The sequence below is a fragment of the Halichoerus grypus genome, chromosome 14, assembly GCF_964656455.1.
Source record: "Halichoerus grypus chromosome 14, mHalGry1.hap1.1, whole genome shotgun sequence".
NCBI lineage: Eukaryota > Metazoa > Chordata > Mammalia > Carnivora > Phocidae > Halichoerus > Halichoerus grypus.
In genome coordinates, this window is record NC_135725.1 from 53884250 (window position 1) to 53893261 (window position 9012).

The 9012-nt window shown below is 43.8% G+C and overlaps 1 protein-coding gene across 5 annotated transcripts in view; it reads right to left on the reverse strand.

Annotated features, from left to right (window-relative positions):
* The window catches only part of LOC118544846 (leucine-rich repeat and immunoglobulin-like domain-containing nogo receptor-interacting protein 2), a 1211198-nt gene extending 1203008 nt beyond the window's left edge, over positions 1-8190 (reverse strand). For 4 of the 5 annotated variants that reach the window (XM_078061341.1, XM_078061337.1, XM_078061338.1 and 1 more), the window contains exon 1: positions 492-8190. The gene's annotated coding sequence lies outside the window, so the exon portion shown is untranslated. The remainder of the gene's footprint in view (positions 1-491) is intronic. The other variant, XR_013443711.1, reaches the window with a different exon arrangement.
* Positions 8191-9012: the final 822 nt, after the last annotated feature.

The following is a 9012-nucleotide window of genomic DNA, read 5'->3' on the forward strand; positions in this document are numbered from 1 at the left end:
CGGCGTGGGCTTCGCGTGCCCGGCAATCCGCCGGCCGGATGCCGCCGCCCCCACCTGCCCACCTGCGCCAGGCTCACCTGCCACCGCGTCCTAGCGGCGTTCGCCGATGCCCACAGCGCTCTGTGGCAACCAGGGGAAGGGTCTGCGGTGCTAGCGGGGTTAAAAAAAAAAAAAAAAATCTCGCCAGAAACACACACATGAATCCACGGTATAAATCAGCCCGGACAGAAGACCCAGCTCGATACCTATTTCCAATAGGTTCCAAAAAGTGTGAGGTCAGGACATCAGAACACTCCCTTCGGTTGCTGCCTCCCACCTGGGCACCGTGGCACCGGCTACTCCCTGACTTGTCCGCTCCAAGCCATTGGCGCGAGCTGAGCAATCTCGTGGTGACGCCCGGAGAGATCATCCTAACTTAGCTTAACCCCACATCCCAGCCCCAACATCTTTTTTAAGTTATTCTTCCTGGCAGCGGTTTTGCTGCCTCTTACCTTGAGACGCTGTTAATTCTCGTTCATGTCCTTAAAATCCAAAGCCAAGGATGCGTTGCACACAAGTCCAAGCTTTTCCTTGACACCCCCTGCCTCAGCTCTGCCGGCTTTTCCTTCCAAAGGGATCAGGAGGTGATGGCGGTTTAAAAGCCCTCGCACTGGAGGCGCCTCTAAATCTTCACGCCCGTGCAAACGCAGACGGGGACAACCTTCCTGGCATCCGGAAGCCTCCCAGCCCCTGCTCGGTCAACTTGGCTTTCTATTTAATTTTCTTCTTTAACCCTACAGGCCCATCAGTCAGTCAGTTCCCGGCATCAGGCAGGGAAGAAGCTCCTATTCTCAGTCGTGGCCGCTCCTCTCTTCCTCTAGATAAAAACCCCTCCCCCTTTCCTCCCCTGAATTTGGAAAATCTTCTACCCTCTGCTCGGATTTAGGTGGGGACAAGGCTGAGAGGTGCTGGAAGAAGAGCCACTCCTAGGCACAGAATCAGAAATCCATCTCCCTGGGCAGCCCTTGGCGAAGGTGTCTGCTCTGAGGAAACTTTGAGGGGAGGCAGTGGCGGCCGAGCAGGGCTGGGCGGGCGGCCGGCGGCCGGCGGCGAGCGCCAGGTGAGGAGGCTGCGAAGAGGGGGCTGCAAGGAGGAGGGACGCCAAGCAGGCGGCGGGTGCTGGGTCCCGGCGGCCGGGCTCGGCGCGCGGGCTGCGCACACACACACCCGCGCGCGCGCACAGCAACACACGCACGCCCAGCCCCGCGCCGGCAGCCCCAGGCCACTGACGAGCGAGAAGTCCGGAGGTGCGAGGAGGGGCCAGGGCTCCCAGGATGCAGAAGACGAGAAGACTCAGTCACTCCTCACTAGTTAGTAGATTGCTGCTGGCAGGCAGTTCCTCAGTGCTAGTCCTCAAGTCCGTTCGGCCGTCTCTCGGGTCCCTGCCCTCTCTGGCATCTCGGCCCCCTGCCCTTTTCCTGGAGGCCAGTTACTCTCCGGGGTCCCTGCGTGAGGTCGCCGGACTAAGGATTAACCCTGTCCCCATCTCCATCCTCCAGAGCCACCTCCGCCCCTTTTACCGTAGAGCTTTGAAGTGGCTGCAGCAGCTAGCTAGGGAGTTGAGGGGCTCCCCGAGGTCCTTCGAATAGAGGAGCCAATACATCTTTTCCTGGAATACACAATCCCCTCTCGTTCTCCTTTTCCTGCCCACTCCCTCACATAACATTTCCCCCTGAAACTCAAGTAGGTTTTCTAAAAAGGAACTGCCTAGGGATTTGTGACGCCTAGCTTTTGGAACTGGGCTAATTTACTATGTACGCTTATATTGTAAACTGGACGGTAGCAGGTGAACGGTTCGGCGGGAGAAAGGGGAGGGATTAGGAGTCGGGAGACTCAGCCCCTTTAGCGCCATTTCCAAGGTTTTGCACCTTGAGAAGCTGTCCTGGTCTCTGTCTAGCTCCTGTCCCAACTTATTCCTCTCCCCCCGAGAACCAAGAGGGATCACTGGGTGCCGCCCAGCTGGGGAACCCCAAGCCGGAGAGACTCCTGTCTCAGAAGCGCCCCAGGCTCATTCACTGCTCCCGGCGAAGGAGACTCCTAGCGGGAGTTTGTCTTACCCGGACTGGGATTCTGGAATTGCTCACCGAAAGTAAACTTTTACCCTCTGGTTTTTTTAAACCACGGTTCGCCTTTGTGCTCTGGAAGGTCTCTACACCAGCAGAGCATTATTCTGTCTTCCCAAGGGCTGGGGAGGCTGAGAACTGCTGTGGTTTTTTTCATTCGGGGCTTCGAGAATCTCTGCAGCTTGGGACCTGCCGGAAGAAAACACAAAGTTGAGCGGGGTGGAGACAGCGCGAGGTTCTTTTGCTCCCGTGCCGGGCGCGTCGCTCAGCCAAGGACTCCATTCAGATTGCTCTGTGGAACCAGGGCTCTTGACTGACTCTGGGAGTCCAATTCAAGTTGAAAGGCGGCGGACTTTGCCGGGAAGATAGTGAATGAACGCCGAACGTGCAGCTGCCGAGCCGCAAAAGTGGAACAAGTGGATGATTCGGTGCAAAAAAAGAAAAAGAAATTTGTGTTGATAGGAGCTCTAGCAGCACTACTCACAGCTCAGAAATCGATCCAGAGCATTCAAAGGTGAGCCTTGCCGCGCCCACGGTCTGTGGACCAATAGCTACCAATTTCAAGAATGAACATGCTTTGGATTCGGGGTGAGCCGACTCTGGAGGAAGCAGAGAGACCGAGAGGGGTTATCAGTTTTGGAGGGTGATGGATTGAGGCTGTCCCTTGGATCCAGGGAACCGCTGGCAACACCTTCCCGCTAACTTGCGACTGTGCAAATATAGATGCACGCTTGGGGAATCTGAGCGCTCGGGTCCGACGCGCCGGCTTTCCTGCTGATGCAGTTAAGAGAAGAGCTTGAAGCTAAACCGGGGAGCCTGCACGAGGGAGAAGTGAATAATGAATTTGGTGGTGAGATACTAAAGGATAAAGAGGCATTTCATTTCTGTGTGAATTAGTTTGCCAGGAGCGACTTTTTAGGTTTAATATTTCAAGATATATCATGGACACCGACTTTTTGCAGAATTTCAAGTGGAGGATGTTCCAGTGTTTTTGAATCTGGTATAAATCTATAAATTATCTGCTTGCCACAAGATTTGATGCTTCTTTGAATTTTGATTCTTATTCCTAATTAATAAGTACTAATTGACTGTTCCTGGTAATGAAGTGAAGTGGCAATAATAGTTATAATTATTTCCAACAAAAGGCCATCTAGCTTATGGTTTCTGTTTACATAAGCCTATTGATTAATAATAAAATATTGTGGCTGACGATTAGACAAGAATTACAGAACTGTAACGCAGAGACTCGCTTGGTGAAAGAAAATTCAGAACTGACTTCTCTTCCAAAAGATGCTGGCTTGTAATTCCTTTTCTGGTTGGTGTTGATGTGCAAACCACTGTCGACTACTAATGGCTCTCTTAATAAATAACCATAGACCATTTACACATTTAATACCTGAAAAGGTGTCATATAGTTCTGGAAAATGTTGTGGAAAGTCACGTGCTAGCCACAGAGGAGTCTTTTTCACTCACCTTGAGCCTTTGGCTTATAAGATGTGTAGGCAGCAGTCGTAGTCAGCGGTATTATATTCTTGACATTTAAGCACCTTCATTGAAGTAAAAAAGCTTGTGCATTTATGGACCCTCTTCAGGAAGCACTTACTTCTCAAAAAAAATGCAGTTTCTTCAATGACTTGATTGTTGCAAAACCAAAGTCATATTTGTTATTTGTTATTCAAAGATAAGGGGATATGGGGATATGAATCACTCTTCCTCTCCCACTTTTCACACTTTGCTTCTATGAGGAAAAATAGTTGACCATCAACAGAAGAAGCAAATCTCAAGGTCAGAGGATTCACTCCACTTCCTATATCCTCAGATCAGTCTACATTATCAAGAAAAAATTATTGAGACTCAAGGTACTCCAAGAGCCTTCCAAATCCCACTACCAAATTAAAATAACTACTTCATTATTCTAGTGTTCTATATTTCCCTGTATTTTTTGACAAGTGAAAATTGAACTTGGTATATGGTATCTCTTTCAATGGAGACTTTCCTGAACCTTTTATTTCTTCAAGATAATTGCTGTGTAAAATATATTTTCAGAACACTTTTCTTCCTAGGAGATAGTGTTTAATCTACTGGTTTATTGCTTGTTATACATTAAAGTTACTCTTAGTTTACTGGCATGCCTTTCCCACTGTACTATGAGCTCTGGGAGCAAGGACGGTGTTGTATATGTTGCTGTTCCCCAACATCTAGTACAGAATATATCACAGAAGAGATGCACATAATAATGTTAGGGATGATAATGAAAGCTACCATTTACTGAGTAACTACTATGTGATGTGATTTTTGTACATTTTCTCAGTTGATCCTCTTCACAACCCTCTGACCTAAATTGTATATCCTCACATTATGGGGAAATTAATGCTTATGTAAATTTACCCAAGATCACAAAGCTATTTTCACAAATGAGTTGGTATTATGTTCTATATGTGCCTGACTCTGAAGCCTAAACTATTAACTACTTTGCTCTATTCAAATAGCCAGGCACCACATTTTCAATTTCCAAGGTTAAATGGAATTTATATATATTTAATGCCAAATAAAGAATATGTCAAATTTAGAATAAATTCTTTAGCACTTATGCAACCTAATCAATATCAAGTTAAGTGTAGGAACATTGAAAACAGTGTAGTTCTCATGTTAAAATATGGTGCTGTCTTCTAGGCATTATTATTGCCAAGAGACTGCCAAATGCTGAGTTGTAAGTTCTTTTGAAGGAAGGGGGATCGGGCCACCATGAATTTAAAGTTATAGAAAACTTTTCATTGTTTATTTCCATGTTGATATCCTTATGTTAAAAAAAGAAGGGAATGCTGTTATACGATTTCAGTTATACAAGATGAATAAGTTCTAGACATCTGCAATATTATGCCTATAGTTAATAATACTGTATTGTACACTTACAAATTTGAGAGTAGCTCTCCTATTAAGTGTTTTTACCCAATTAAAAAATAAAAATAACCTGAGAACACAGAGGACATTGAATATAGAAGGGCATCAGAACAAGTACAGAGATGTACTTGTCATTTCCGGAGGCTCACATTACAAAAACATTTCTTAAGTCTTGTATCACTACAGTACAGATACAGCATATCCATCCCACAGGAGACTATATTGCTATGGAAAAGAATAAGGAAGTTTTCTTCATACCGATATGGAAAAGCCTACATGATATTTTTAGGTGAAAATAGCAAGGTTTAGTGAGAAAACATCAGAAATTCATAAAAGTAGTTAGGATTGAGAAGTAAATGGGCAAATGGTGTCAAGGGTTGAGATAAGACTATATGTATGTACGTACGTACGTAGGAAGGTATTTGGAACCATGTGAAAGCTTCCCGTCAAAAGAAAAAAAGTGTTCTTAAGGAATTGCATGGAAAGAAGAATATAACAGATGCATCTCCTCCATTCCTGAAAAAAAAAAAAAGTTAAAAAGAGGAGTGGAAGGTGTAAGAGAATCTGGTCTGTGGTACGTTTACTCATTCACTCTTTACCAGAGGGAGACCTTGGGGCAAAGAGCAGAGGGAAGTGTGTTAGCCCAGGTTGCCATAACAAAATACTACAGACTGAGTGGCTTAAGCAGCTGAAATTTATTTCTCATGGTTTTGAAGTCTAAGAAGCCCAAGATCAAGATGTCAGCTGATTCAGTTCCTGGTAAGAACTCTCTGTCTGACTTGTATAGTTGCCTTCTCTCTATATTCTCATACGGAATTTACTTGATGAGTGCATATGGGGAGGGAGTTCCGTCTTCTTATAAAGCCACTAATCCTATTACGAGGGCCCCCTAATGATGCCTGTTCACCTCCTGAATGCCCCATCTCCAAATACTACTACACTGAGAGTTACGGATTCAACATATGAATTTGGGGAAGGAGAGAGTCACAAACTTTCAGTCTATAATAGGAAGTGGCCATTTCTAATCTCCTTGTCAATTGGACTTCCTCTGAATAAACAGACTAATGATGTTTGCTAGAAAGAAAGGTCTCTCACTGAAGTAACTTTAGTTGGATGTTTCTGACTAAGGATTACCTATAACAAATAGAACCAAGGTCTACGAGGCATGGATCCCTGGAGAATGTCATATAGGCTGTCTGACTCTGAGGTACAAAATAGAGATGTTTCATACTTTAGTTCTTTTTAAGATTTTATTTATTTGAGAGAGAGAGCAAGAACGGGGAGATGGGGCAGAGGGAGAGGGAGAAGCAGACTCCCTGCTAAGCAGGGAGCCCAATGCTGGACTTAATCCCAGGACCCTGGGATCATGACCTGAGTTGAAGGCAGATGCTTAACCGACTGAGCCACCCAGGCACCTGAGAAGTTTCATAATTCAAATGCTGTGAGAAACCATGCACATCTCACTTACCTATTCTGGGCTAGAGTAGCATGTCTGTTATAGGAAGGAAAGACTTGGAGAGCCACCTTGGTGAACTCCTTGTTCATATCCTTGAAATTAATTTAGGTTGATATTGTTTATGATCTCTGATTCATAGCAGTCTGATTTGAAAAGTCCAGTCCTATGAATTGCTCAAAAAGTTGCAGTCTCAATTCAAATTGTAACCAACCTTTACTGGACATCTTTTACGTACCAGGCACGATCCTAAGAGAACTAGATTTATGTCTTCATTTAATACTAACAGCAAAAGTATTAAGTATTATTATCCTCATTTTATAGATGAGAAAACAGTCACAAAGAGGGCAAGTGACTTTGCCATGGTCATACTGCTGATTAAGTAGTATAAGCAAGATTTAAACCTTAACTGTCTTGATTTGGAGCACTGCTCCTTAACCTGCACAAGAAAGTTCTATATTATCTATAAGGCCTGTTAGAACAGGACTCGGATATACTGTTCATCACAGACTGCCTGAACCACAAATTGTATGTGACTCTTGATTGGGAAAAAAACATGGACAGAAGGGAGAGATGTACAAATGGCAATAACATTAACCAAATATCCCCTGTGTGCCATGCACTGTGCTAGTTACATAATATACATTATCTTATTTAATTTTCAGAAAAACTCCCATGAATTGGGCAATATTGCTATTTTCCTAACAATCAGTGTTAAGCTAATTATTTCCTCAAAGTCTAACAGCCAGTAAGTACAAGACCAGGATTTAAACCCAGACCTACTGCTTTCAACCATTATGTCACACTGCCTTCCCTTAAAACTATTATTTTAAACTACAATGCTGTGTTTGCAACAAAGTCACTTGCTTAAAATTCAATAACCATTCTAGCTTTTCCAATTCAAAACACATGCTACAATAAAATAATCAGGAACTAAACACAGACTTCGCATAAACATTTCTGTAAGCAGTCGGAGTGTTTTGCTGAAGAAACTACCTACAGTCAGTGATTTACCACTTGCCATCCTCCTAAGGCAAGTTGAGTACCCTTGTGACTTTTTGACGTTTTTTTTGATAAGGGAGGAAATCAGACAAGGTAATGTGGTCAGGGGAAAAAAAATTCCTTTCTGTACAACTTTGGCCCATTTTATTTTTTACACAGAAATGGTGCTTATTTTCCTAAATTGTCTCTCAGTCTGTCAGTCAGTGGATTCATAAAGCCATCACAAAATTTCAAAATGGCATTCTCCATGGCACATTAGAAAAAGGAAATAACCAATAGAAAGCTTTGACTTCTGCCCTAATTCAAATTTGTCTTTTCCTTAAATCCTAAACATATGAAAATAGAGCTACCATACGACCCAGCAATTGCACTACTGGGTATTTACCCCGAAGATACAAATGTAGGGATCCGAAGGGGTACGTGCACCCCGATGTTTATAGCAGCAATGTCCACAATAGCCAAACTGTGGAAAGAGCCAAGATGTCCATCGACAGATGAGTGGATAAAGAAGATATGGTATACACACACACACACACACACACACACACACACACACACAGGAATAGTATGCAGCCATCAAAAGGAATGAGATCTTGCCATTTGCAACGACGTGGATGGAACTGGAGGGTGTTATGCTGAGCGAAATAAGTCAATCAGAGAAAGACATGTATCATATGACCTCACTAATATGAGGAATTCTTAATATCAGGAAACAAACTGAGGGTTGCTGGAGTGGGGGGTGGGGTGGGAGGGATGGGGTGGCTGGGTGATAGACATTGGGGAGGGTATGTGCTCTGGTAAGCGCTGTGAATTGTGCAAGACTGTTGAATCACAGATCTGTACCTCTGAAACAAATAATGCAATATATGTTAAGAAAAAAAAGAAGAAGCTAGCAGGAGGGGAAGAAGGAAGGGGGGAAATCGGAGGGGGACACAAACCATGAGAGACGATGGACTTTGAAAAACAAACTGAGGGTTCTAGAGGGGAGGGGGGTGGGAGGATGGGTTAGCCTGGTGATGGGTATTGAAGAGGGCACGTTCTGCATGGAGCACTGGGTGTTGTGCACAAACAATGAATCATGGAACACTACATCAAAAACTAATGATGTAATGTATGGTGATTAACATAACAATAAAAAATTTTTTAAAAAATTTAGAAAGCGATCAAAAAGACAAAAATGACGTGTCATCTCATTTTCCATCTGCAAGCACTGTTAACATTTCATATTTATTTTCAGTCTTTGTCATTTTCTTCAAAAATAAAGCTTCTTTAAAAATTAAAAAAAAAAAAAATCCTAAACATAAAGCAGGGCTTAGAATGGGAGTTGACATTTGAGCCAGAGTTGCCATGTAGGGGCCAGCTATCGGTGGGACTCATACAGCAGGCCAAGGAGTTTGAAATTCACCCTGACAATAATGGCCATCTCATAAATAATTTCTCTCTCAGTTCATGCATTTCTGTGTAGTGGTTAAATCTACAGAGTCTGGAGTTAAGCCCCTAGGGTTTGAATTCTGGCTCTGAGACTTCCTAGTTGTTTGAACTCTTCCAAGGATA